At 39.9% G+C, this 12,839-nt stretch overlaps 1 long non-coding RNA gene across 1 annotated transcript in view; it reads right to left on the bottom strand.

Annotated features, from left to right (window-relative positions):
• Positions 1 to 965: 965 nt before the first annotated feature.
• Positions 966 to 12,839, bottom strand: part of LOC112582340 — a 30,936-nt gene continuing 19,062 nt past the window's right edge. The window contains exon 2 of the long non-coding RNA XR_006548370.2: positions 966 to 4,015. This is a non-coding gene — a long non-coding RNA (uncharacterized LOC112582340). The remainder of the gene's footprint in view (positions 4,016 to 12,839) is intronic.

Below are 12,839 nucleotides of genomic sequence, written 5' to 3' on the forward strand. Positions count from 1 at the left end.
CTAGTTTCCACTACTTCAAGCTCTCCTTCCATTAAAACACGAGCAGGACCAATCCCTTCTCCTTGGATCAGTGTGACTTGGAGACAGCTCAAGGACGGACACTCTGAGACGAGATGAAACTGAAAGTTCTATTTTACATACTTTACTAACAGAAAATACTCTTAAAGGCGATCAAGAGAGCAGTGCAGGGCATAGAGCATTTCCTCACAATAAAGATGACAACATTCTCCAAAGTCCAAGCCTACTTGGAAGTTGCAGAATTGCATGGAGCTTTGAAAGTAATAACAGGGGCTGTGTACTCAGACCATACAATATGGGCCTCTCCAGGTATTTCTGGTAAGGGATCCTGGGGCAATGTTGCTGGTTACAGGATGTAGTCTGATGGCTAACTCTATGACAAGCATGGTGAAAGAAATACAGAGCAGAAAATAAGAATGAAAAAGCAAAAGTGTTAGTTGTTCAGTCATGTCTGGCTCTTTTGCAAGTCCATGGACTGTAGCCCACCAAGCTCCTCTGTCTATGGAAGTCTCCAGGCAAGAATACTGGAGTAGGTAGCCATTCCCTTCTCCAGGGGATCTTCTTGACCCAGGGATCAAATCTGGGTGTCCTACAATAAAGGCAGATTCTTTGCTATTTGAGCCACCAGAGAAGCCCCAAATAAGGATGGCAGTCTTCAAAAGGAAGAAAGGAAGGTATTTAGGAGATTCAAGTCAAACAGGGTATGTGTATACATATATAAAATACATACTGATCCCAGTTTCAGCTTATTTAGAAGTCATCATTTATATCTACTAAGTAGAAAAAGCATATATTCAACTGTATTTTAATGCTTGAACATCCGTGAAAGAAGCAGGAGAAAGACTCACAATAGAGCACAGTATTTGTAATATATTCACATATATACATTTATATACACGGACATGCACATGTGTATGTATATATGCACGCACACACACACACACATATATTTGTAAAATAGAACTTTATGAATTGAAAAAATAAAAGAATTAGGACAAACCAGAAATGTCAATAAACTCCATAATATATCTCACATTCACAAAGTAACTGCCAGTTAGACCAAACATAGAGATTATAATTAGCATCAGTATTACCCCTGCTGTGAAGCCTTCTCTTAGCTCCCTTTCCTCCCATTAGAGCTGATGATTTCCCCTCTATGTATGACCCAGAGCACTTTTCACTTTGAGCCTTTTTTAGCCTCAGTCCCCATCATGATAGGTTGAATCACAGGTTTCTTTTGTTCTTCCAAGTAGGCTTGAAGGATAGGATAAGGAACATGTACTCACTTTAATATCTCTGAAATCCAATGCAGTATTTGGACAATGTATATACTCTATGCGTGCTTGTTGAAATTGAAACTGAACCATTGTCTCTCACAGAGAGATTTTTGTCTTGTAGAAGCAAAATCTTCTGATCTTCCAGTCCATTTCTCCCAACTTGGTTCTCTCCTTTAGGCAAAGAATCAACATCTATCAAGCTAAGTTATTTGCCTTCTTCTGTAGGGGAATAAAGATAAAGAGTTTTTCCCCAGAGGCTAAGACACTAGTTTTTCTTACATCGTGTTAAAGGGAAAAAAAAGAAAGACTATTGGAGACCTAAGACTGACTGATGATTGGAAAACCAGGGAACTCGACTCAAACAGAGGAATAGGCCTTAGGAGCCCCTCAAGGATAAAGCAAAAACACTCCAACTGTTTTCATCCCATATTAGGAAAGCAAAATGTCTTGAGTGATGTTGGTTGGCTGGTGCTATCTGAATCTACCGTTTGTGTAATTATGGGGCTGGTCTTCTTTGGGAATATGGTATATATTTGGGCCATCTTGAGATTATGGTATGTAGGCACCTCATGATCTGCCTGATGGTGATGACGGAATCCACTGGAGTGTCAGCAGGCTTGGTGGACTGGTCAGAGTTTAGCAGTGCACACAATTACCCTGGGGTATGCAGGTAGCTTTCCCATCTCTACTTTTGTCAAGAAAATCAAACTCAGTCCTTGTCACATAAACTGTGACTCCACTTTTCAACGGTCTTCCTTCTGAGGTAAGGAAAGGGATGGACATGCATTCAGTGCCCACTGTATATCAGGAACACTAGTGTACTTAGAAACTTTACAAATGACATGAAGTAAATATCACCACCTTATGGAGGATGCCACACAGCTATTAAGTGGTAAATCTAGGGTTCAAAGCCTGGTCTAGTCTAGCTTAAAAATTTGGTTGATAATTGATAACCTCTAAAGTGCTTCAACAGCATCAACAGGCCACAGAACTCTCACACTATTAGTGAATGACCTGAGCAGTTAGTTATAACATAGAGACCCAGGGGTCCATCCCAACATGGATTTTTTTCTAGGTCTTAGAGGCCCTGTGTTACTTTGTTAAGTGCAAGATGAGAAATTTAGACAGTCAAGACACCAGACCAGTAGCATAAAATGCTCTCTAATTAGATGGAAAGTGGAAAAAAAAAAAACAACAAAAAACTAAAAACAAAACAAAACCTTAAGTGGAAATAGCAAAAGGCTGAGAGTTTTTAGGGCATAAGAATCTAATTAACCATATCTAATGTTTTATTGATTTTGATGGTAGAAAAGCATTAAGTAAAAATACATGAAACAGAAAGTGCCCGTTATGATACAACTCACTAAAATTCAAATGAAGTAATAATGCATCTGAAAGTGTTTTAAAGGCATAAAGTGCTATATAACTGTGAGGGGTTATTTGAACAAGAAATCTTTTCTAGGAGAAACATGAAACATTGGTATTTTTGCCTCTCCTCTTAGAACGACAGCAGTTTTGAGAGTTGCTCTTTGCTGAAGAAACAACTTATGCTTATTTTCTCAGTTTGGCAGGATCAGGTAGAGAACAAAATTAGCCTTCAGGAGGAGAAACTCTCTGAGTCTATGTGAGGCTTCACAACCATATTCTGAACCGTGGCCAAAAAGTTAGCACTTTTTGGTTAGCACTTTTAAAAGTATTTTTAGAAAAAATACATAGTGAGTGTGATAATCTAATTAAACATTAATGGCATGCCTAGAGACTTTGTACAGTGAAATATTTTTACTTAAAAAAATCAATTTTTATTTTATGCCTTGTACATATTCAATCTGCTTTCATCTGAGTTCTTTCTGCCCTGTCAACCCTTACTTACTTACTCCCACCCCCTCAATCTCTGGTTCTTTCTTCTCTAGCCTTACATCTCTCATTGTACTTGGGAGAAATGTGATTTTACTATTCCTTTCTCCTAGAACTGTGTCTTCTGATTCTCTGAAGTGTCTGATCAAATACTTTCCCTCTGAGTCTGAAAGCACATTGCACCTTCTTCCCTTCTCCTTGTTCCCTATCCTTGTCCCCACCACCTTGGAGCTTCAAGTTCCCACTACAATTTCAAATTTAGAATATTTTGCTGTTCCTCCTACGAGGGAGCTTAAAATGCCTCTAATTACACTGTTTCCCAAGTCTCTCTTCTCCTTTGCAATTTAGATATAGCACAGCAGAACAGTCTGCCTGACTCTCGTCTCTGATCTGTCATGTCCTTTTGAACAATTTCTGTCCTATGCTAGTCTTGTCTCAATAAGGGCCCAGCGCCCCTTCCGTGTCCAAAAGCACTGCTCACAGGTAAAGTCAAAGGGCCAAGAAGCTGCTAAACAGCAAGAGGCTTTGTTGTTTAGCCAGTGCCATGTTGCTATTCAATTCCCGGCTGAAAATAAATTTCAGTCCTATTTACCTAAAACATTTCCTTCTATTTCCTGGGATTTCAAGTTCTTATTTCAATCTGGATGTGTCCACAAGTGTAAAGTAAGATAAAAGGTCAACTGTTTCCACTGGTCCAACGTAGCCTTCTTCAAAGAGAATGGGGTCTAGGGACTTCCCTGTTAGGACTCCAAGCTTCTGCTACAGGGTTCATGGGTTTGATCCTTGGTCTGGGAGCTAAGATCCTGCAAGCCGCATGGTGCTAGATAGTTGATAGATATCCTCAAGTTTGAGAACTACATGAGAAGCTGTGGTGAGAAAAAACAACAGACATAAGTGACAGGACAGTATTTTGAACATTAACTGATATTCCCCTCATTCCCACATATTCTTCCCTGTTAGCTCTACCCCTCCCAGCACCCTTATCCTCAGGCTACTTATTATTTTGCCTTTAGGCTTTAAGAAAAGACTAAAAGGAAACACAAAGTTGATTCCTGATGTTTTTGCATTTCAAAACAGACTTCAAAATCATAAATAAGAAAGAGTTGAAGAGAACGGTCTATTGAAGGTGAAAGATTCAGTTCAGTTCCATTCAGTCGCTCAGTCGGGACCAACTCTTTGCAACCCCATGGATTGCAGCACGCCAGACCTCCTTGTCCATCAACAGTTCCTGGAGTCTATTTAAACTTACGTCCATTGAGTCAGTGATGCCATCTCTCATACTATGTCGTCCCCTTCTCCCGCTGTTTGTCTTTCCCAGCATCAGGATCTTTTCACATGAGTCAGTTTTCTGCATCAGGTGGCCAAAGTATTGGGGTTTCAGCTTCAGCATCAGTCCTTCCAATGAATATTCAGGACTGATCTCCTTTAGGATAAACTGGTTGGATCTCCTTGCAGTCCAAGGGACTCTCAAGAGTCTTCTCCAACACCACAGTTCAAAAGCATCAATTCTTTGGTGCTCAGCTTTCTTTATAGTCCAACACTCACATCCATACATGACTACTGGAAAAACCATAGCCTTGACTAAATGGGCCTTTCTTGGCAAAGTAATGTCTCTACTTTTTAATATGCTGTCTAGGTTGGTCATAACTTTCCTTTCAAGGAGTAAGCGTCTTTTAATTTCACGGCTGCAGTCACCATCTGCAGTGATTTTGGAGCCCCAAAACTAAAGTCTGTCACTGTTTCCACTGTTTGCCCATCTACTTGCCATGAAGCAATGGACCAGATGCCATGATCTTAGCTTTCTGAACGTTGAGCTTTAAGCCAACTTTTTCACTCTCCTCTTTCACTTTCATCAAGAGGCTCCTTAGTTCTACTTTGCTTTCTGCCATAAGGGTAGTTATTATCTGCATATCTGAGGTTATCGATATTTCTCCTGGCAGTCTTGATTCCAGCTTGTGCTTCATCCAGCCCGCCATTTCACATGATGTACTCTGCATATAATTGAAATAAGCAGGGTGACAATATACAGCCTTGACGTATTCTTTTCCCTATTTGGAACCAGTCTGTTGTTCCATGTCCAGTTCTAACTGTTGCTTCTTGACCTGCATACAGATTTCTCAGGAGGCAGGTCAGCTGGTCTGGTATTCCCATCTCTTGTAGAACTTTCCATAGTTTGTTGTGATCCACACAGTCAAAGGCTTTGACGTAGACAATAAAGCAGATGTTTTTCTGGAACTCTCTTGCTTTTTTGATGATCCAATGGATGTTGGCAATTTGATCTCTGGTTCCTCTGCCTTTTCTGAAACCAGCTTGAACATCTGGAAGTTCACAGTTCACTTATTGCTGAAGCCTGGCTTGGAGAATTTTGAGTATTACTTTACTAGCGTGTGAGATGAGTGCAATTGTGTGATAGTTTAAACATTCTTTGGCATTGCCTTTCTTTGGGATTGGAATGAAAACTGACCTTTTCCAGTTCTGTGGCTACTGCTGGGTTTTCCAGATTTGCTGGCATATTGTGTACAGCACTTTCACAGCATCATCTTTTAGGATGTGAAATAGCTCAACTGGAATTCCATCACTTTCACTAGCTTTGTTTGTAGTGATACTTCCTAAGGCCCATTGACTTCGCATTCCAGAATGTCTGGCTCTAGGTGAGTGATCATATGATCATGATTATCTGGGTCCTGAAGATCTTTTTTCCATAGTTCTTCTGTGTATTCTTGCCACCTCTTCTTAATATCTTCTGCTTCTGTTAGGTCCATATCATTTCTGTCCTTTATTGTGCTCATCTTTGCATGAAATGTTCTCTTGGTATCTCTTACTTTCTTGAAGAGATCTCTAGTCTTTCCCATTCTATAGTTTTCCTCTATTTCTTTGCATTGATTGCTGAGGAAGGCTTTCTTATCTCTCCTTGCTATTCTTTGGAACTCTGCATTCAAATGTGTATATCTTGCCTTTTTTCCTTTGCTTTTGGCTTCTCTTTTCACAGCTATTTGTAAGGACTCCTCAGACAGCCATTTTGCTTTTTTGCATTTTTTTTTCCTTAGGGACGGTCTTGATCCCTGTCTCTTGCACAATGTCAAGAACCTCCATCCATAGTTCATCAGGCACTCTGTCTATCGGATCTAATCCCTTGAATCTTATTTCTCACTTCCACTGTATAGTCTTAAGGGATTTAGGTCATACCTGAATGGTCTAGTTGGTTTCCCTACTGTCTTCAATTTATGTCTGAATTTGGCAATAAAGAGTTCATGATCTGAGCCACAGTCAGCTCCTGGTCTTGTTTTTGCTGACTGTATAGAACTTCTCTATCTTTGGCTGCAAAGAATATAATCAATCTGATTTTAGTATTAACCATCTGGTGATGTCCATGTGTAGAGTTGTCTCTTGACCTGTTGGAAGAGGGTGTTTGCTATGACCAGCACGTTCTCTTTGCAAAACTCTGTTAGCCTTTGTCCTGCTTCATTCTGTACTCCAAGGCCAAATTAGCTGGCTACTCCAGGTGTTTCTTGATTCCTACTTTTGCATTCCAGTCCCCTTTAATGAAAAGGACATCTTTTTTTGGGTGTTAGTTCTAGATGGTCTTGTAGGTCTCTTCATAGAACTGTTCAACTTCACCTTCTTCAGACTTACTGGTTGGGGTATAGACTTGAATTACTGGGAGACTGAATGGTTTGCCTTGGAAATGGACAGAGATCATTCTGTCATTTTTGAGATTGCATCCAAGTACTGCATTTTGGACTCTTTTGTTGACTATGATGGGTATTCCATTTCTTCTAAGGGATTCTTGCCCACAGTAGTAGATATAATGGTCATCTGAGTTAAATTCACGCATTCCAGTCCATTTTAGTTTGCTGATTCCTAGAATGTTGTTCACTCTTGCCATCTCCTGTTTGACCACTTCCGATTTGCCTTGATTCATGGACCTAACATTTCAGGTTCCTATGCAATATTGCTCTTTATAGCATCGAACTTTACTTCCATCACTAGTCACATCCAAAACTGGGTATTTTGGCTTTGGATCCATCTCTTCATTCTGGAGGTATTTCTCCACTGATCTCCAGTAGCATATTGGACACCTACTGACCTGGGGAGTTCATCTTTCAGCGTCCTATCTTTCTGCCTTTTCATACTGTTCATGGGGTTCTCAAGGCAAGACTACTGAAGTGGTTTGCCATTCCCTTCTCCGGTGGACTACATTTTGTCAGAAATGTGAAAGATTAAGCTTTTGAAATATCAAAGCCCATGCCTTGAAAGGACTGTGTACAGTATGTAAGAATCAGATTTTTCTGTTTCCTGGGACTAGGAAGGATCCAGGAGAGCCAGTGAGCAAGTCAGTGGTGAGTAGACTTAAGGGTTTCAGAGAAAGTGGTCTGTGAGGTATACATCCTGCTGAAGAGCAGAGAAGATGTAAACCCCACAAGCTAAGGACCTATGGCTGATTTATCTTGAGGTTTGACAGAAAACAACAAAATTCTATAAAGCAATTATCCTTCAATAATAATAAAAAAAAAGGCAGTAAGATCCCAGAGTTCCCCATTCCTTGCCGGCTGGGAGTGGAGAGAAATGGGCCAGCTGGGCCAGACTATAACATAAATTGGAGCAATATTTGGGATAATATGTAAAACTTGCTAAGCAATACTTGTTTTTTCTTATAATTAACATAAAGCATTTTCTATTAATGCAAAACAGGATTACATTTTATGTTGTTAATACAAAGATATGTACTCACAGTCCCTACTGAAGATTACTCTAAATTTCTTTTTTAACATTAATAATAAATATAGACACTCCTAAAGGAACTGTGGGTTTTCCAGGTGGATCAGTGTTAAAGAATCCTCCTGCAATGCAAGAGAGGCGGGTTCAATCCTTGGATTGGGAATATCCCCTGGACAAGGCAATGGCAACTCTCTCCAGTATTCATGCCTGAGAAATCCCATGGACAGAGGAACCTGGTGGGCTATAGTCCATGGGGTTGCAAAGAGTTAGACATAACTTAGCGACTAAACAACAACAAAGGAAATGCAAACTTGGTAGCTACTGCTGTTTCATAAGTGATACAAAGCCTATGAAATTAGAAAGATATTTGAACCACTCAAATGAACAATGGCTTTAAATCTATCCCTTCTAAAATTATTATTAGGAGCCATTATTGCAGGCATCACAATATTTTTTTAAACTCAAGAGTGTGGACTATGAATATAGCACAGCTATCATATTTAAGAAACACTTATGTCAAACTTACACTGAGAACTAAAAAGATAGGAAAACTGGACTTCATGTGTTGTACTATAAAATATAGTCAATTCTCATTATGCATGGTAGTTATATTCTCTAAAGTTGCTGTGAACATGAAATTAATGAATAATGAACCACTGATCCTAGGGGAAATGCAGGGTTAGGTTCATGTTGACCTCTGGTCACAATATTTTTGTCAACTGAACTCATAATCTTGCTTCATGTGTGTTTCTGTTTAAAGACATATTATTCAGTGTTTAATGTTGATTAATTAATTGTCAATTTTATATATTCAACCTAATATTAACATACCCTTTTTAATGATGGGGAACCTAAGGCTCACAAACACTGACTGTCCAGTGGCACACACAGCTTGCAAGAGAGACTCCGAATCTGAACCCAGATCTCTTGTTTCCATTGAGTACCAGGTATACATTTCAGGCCATAAGAGTTCTTGTAAAACAAATGTTTAACTTTCTTTACATATGTGTGTGTTAGTCGCTCAGTCATGTCCAACTCTTTGTGACGCCATGGACTGTAGCCTGCCAGGTTCCTCTATCCATGGAATTCTCCAGGAAAGAATACTGGAGTGGGTTGCCATTTCCTTCTCCAGGGTATCTGCCCAACCCTGGAATCGAAGCCAGGCCTCCCACCTTGTAGGCAGATTCTTTACCATCTGAGCTACCGGAGAAGCCCTTCTTCACTTATGTGTGACCTTAAATGCCCACCAAATGGTAGAGATTTGACTGTAAAAACAAAGGCAAATATCAGGATGATATTTCTGCCCACCAAGGAATACCAAAGACTGTCAGCAAGTCACCAGAAGCTAGAAGAGAGGCCTGGAATGGATCCTTCTCTTACAGTCCTCAGAAGGAAGCAGCCCTGCCAATACCTTAATCTGATTCTTTAGTTGCCAGAACTGTGAGACAACACATTTCTGTTGTTTGAGCCCCCTAGTTTGTGGGTCCTTGGTTACACTGGAATCTAACATATAGCCCGTCACTGGTTGAAGAATAAAACTTACCCCCTTATAGCTTCTCATTTTGCTACATTTCAACAAAACCAGAAAATAATTTACTTAAAAGATAAACATAATGAACCGAATCCTACCCAAGGTTATGAAACCATAGCATCTTTTCCCAGAGTACAAAAGTTTGATTTTGAAACCTACCTCAAAGGATGGATCACTTCTAGGCCATCTGGGCCACTGACAATTGTCCTGGACTTCCTTGCCATTAGTGTGGATGCTTTTGTGTCATGTAAAAATTAATGCAGAAAGGGAGTTTCTTGGGGGGAGAGCAGAGGTCCCCATTGTTATTTAACATTAACAATGCTAAATGTATTTTGTTTCCTACACTGGGTGCTGATTACATCTTTCTTTCTTTTGTGCAGGCAAATATGCTTGGGATTATTTTGGATTCAACGTGGGCATGGTTCTTTGTTCATTCTGCTTTATTCCCCATGGTTTCCCTATTGATGGGAGATTACTAATGAATAAATATAAGAAATAAATGAAAGTCCCTTTAAAAAAATTAAATGACTATGTTTCCATTGCATTATATATTTCCAGCAGCATGTTCATTAGCTATTCTATACCTCTGCTGGATATTTTGGGATGTGAACCCTGAAATACCTACATGAGTTCTGTGATGATGATGATCACTTGGTTCTTTGTCTAATAATCTGTCAAGTATTATCTCTGGGGACCAGTCAGAAACCAAGTGAGATAGTTCAGTTGAGGGAATTTAATAAGGAACTGGTTACGAAGGTGCTGGATGGGCCAGAAAGCCTAACTGGGGAAAGAGGGGAAGCCCATTGAGAAGCAATAGCAGAAAGCCTCTACCTGCCACCTCTAGGGTTTGGAGAGACCAACAGAGGGATTGAGTCAACAGATCCCTGGAGTCATTTACCCCAGATGGTCCTAGAATGGGAATCACAGAGGAGAGGCAGTCACTGTGGGAGAAGCTTCCTGATTCAGAGAAAGAGGCAAATACCTTGGCTTCTCTTCTTCTGCCTGTGTTCCTATTTTATCTTTTTATCTTTCATTATCCTAATTCTTTTTTGGCATGGGCAAATGAGTCTAAGAAATGAAGCTGGCAGGAATCAGCTTCCTTCCATACCGACAGAATAAGAGAATGACAAAGAATGAATGAATTTGACAGCAAGTAGGCCAATGACTAGGCTTTCCTGGTGGCACTAGTGGTAAACAAAACAAACAAACAAATGAAAAAAACACCTGCCAATGCAGGAGACCTAAGAGATTCGGGTTTGATCCCTGGGTCAGGAAGATCTGCTGGAGCATGGCATGGCAACCCACTCCAGTATTCTTGCTTGGAGACTCCCATTGACAGAGGAGCCTAATGAGCTATAATCCATAGTGTCACAAAGAGTTGGTCATGACTGAAGCATCTTAGCACACACATGCAAGCAAATGGCCAGCACATTAAGCCCTTATACAGTATGTTATGTTGTGCTTTGGGGTGGCACATGGTCAAAACAGGTCAGAGAAGCCAAAACCAGAGATTGGGCAAAGCCAGTTAGGTATGACAGATACTGCATACAGATTACAGGGTTATGGGACTTCCCTTGTGGTCCAGTGGCTAAGACTCCAGGCTCCCAAATGCAGGGGGCCTGGGTTTGATATCTGGTCAGGGAACTAGATCCCACATACTACAACCAAACTGAAAAAAAAAAAAAGAAAATGAATACAGAGTCATAAATAGGAGTTGAGTCAATAAAGAGAATCAGCACACATACGTCATAAATTATAAGTAGAGACATATAAAATAGTCTCCTGGAGATCAGAGGAAACAAGAAGCCATAGATTTTCATGATAATTAGGCCATATCACGCAGATAGAACATCAACACACACAGGGTAATAAGAAGGGGTCAAATAGGCTGACAGAGAGATACAATTCATTACCTGTATTACAGCAGGGATCCATTCCAAATAATCGGTTTGAAAAGTAGACATTTCTGTATTTGCTTGGAAATTGCACTTTGAAATCACTGTATTAGTTTAGTTATTTGTCATTGCTTTCTCATGAGAGTAGATTATAAAGAAAAGTTGTAACTATTTGAGTTTTCTGTTGATTGCAAACTCTACAAGTAGGATGTTTCTGTTAGGTACTCACAAGGCACTTATCTGCAGCAAGGAAGGCAAAGATAATGGGGAATAAACAAAAAAAGGAATCATCCAGTCAATGGATAGAATGAAAGCTTACATATAGAGTAATGCAACCATCAAATTTGTCTTACATTTTCTGTCCTTGTATTATTTCTTTTTCATGAGCTTGAGTAATGCTTTTCTTATTTATTCTATATAGTATCATACGAGAAAAAGATACTTTAACGTGATCATACTATTCTCCTTAAAAATAATCTCTCTGCAATCCACTCCAGTATTCTTGCCTAGAGAATCCCATGGACAGAAGAGCCTGGCAGGCTGCAGTCCATGGGGTCGCAAAGAATCAGACACGACTTAGCGACTGAACAACAAAGAGGTTATTTCTGGGGTTGCAGGCAAGGCCTCCTGGGGAAACGGTGGAAAGAGTCACGGGTTTCTCTGAAAATTGGCAAATGAGCCTCCTTGCAGACCGCAGACCGGCTCTTCAGGCTATGTTCTCTAGCCAGCTCATAAAAAAAAGAAAAATCTCTCTGGATCCACAATGTTTATTTAGATAAAATGAAATGAAAATTGTTCCTTGTCTTTAATTAATTAGATTGAATGTTTTTAAACTATTTTTTTTTTGTTAACCAAGCTCTTTTTTGGTGGAATCTAAATATAGGAGATGCCTGATCCACTAATTATACAGGCATTTATAATAATTAATGTTTGGAAGAATGCAGTGTATTTTGCATACTCTCCTTTATCATTAAAATGTACATTTTGGAAAATAATAAAGGAAGCATGTGAATTTCAGAAATACTAGTTTATATAATCACACACACACACACACACAAGGGAGGCCAAAAATCTATACAGATATAATGAGGTTGCTGTAGCTATAATTATAGATATTAATAAAATTCATTCACCCAGAAATAGAGGCATCAAATATGTGCAGGCACAAGGCTAGGCTCTGAGAACATGTACATATACATAATTCCTAGCTTCAGGAAATAAATAAGCTAGAGAGAAAGTCTAAGAAGCTACTACAGAAGCTATGAGAGGTGACTATTGGCAGGGCCCACAGGTGGCACAAAGAAGAGAGGTAGAGACGTACCTAGGTACCTAGACGTACCTTGCCTCCTCCTCCCTAGGCAAGGAGTCATCCACAAGTTTTCAACCTCAAGGTTTGCAAATTGGAAGCTCTGGACCTTGGACAGCCCAGTCCCAAGCTTTGGTCTCCTGCCCATGGCAAGTTCCAGCCTGGTTTCCATCCTGAGCTAACATTACACCACTATACACAAAGCCATGCCTCCTGCTCACCTCTCACTCCCAGAACTC

This window comes from Bubalus bubalis, chromosome 2 (assembly GCF_019923935.1).
Source record: "Bubalus bubalis isolate 160015118507 breed Murrah chromosome 2, NDDB_SH_1, whole genome shotgun sequence".
Taxonomy (NCBI): Eukaryota; Metazoa; Chordata; class Mammalia; order Artiodactyla; family Bovidae; genus Bubalus; species Bubalus bubalis.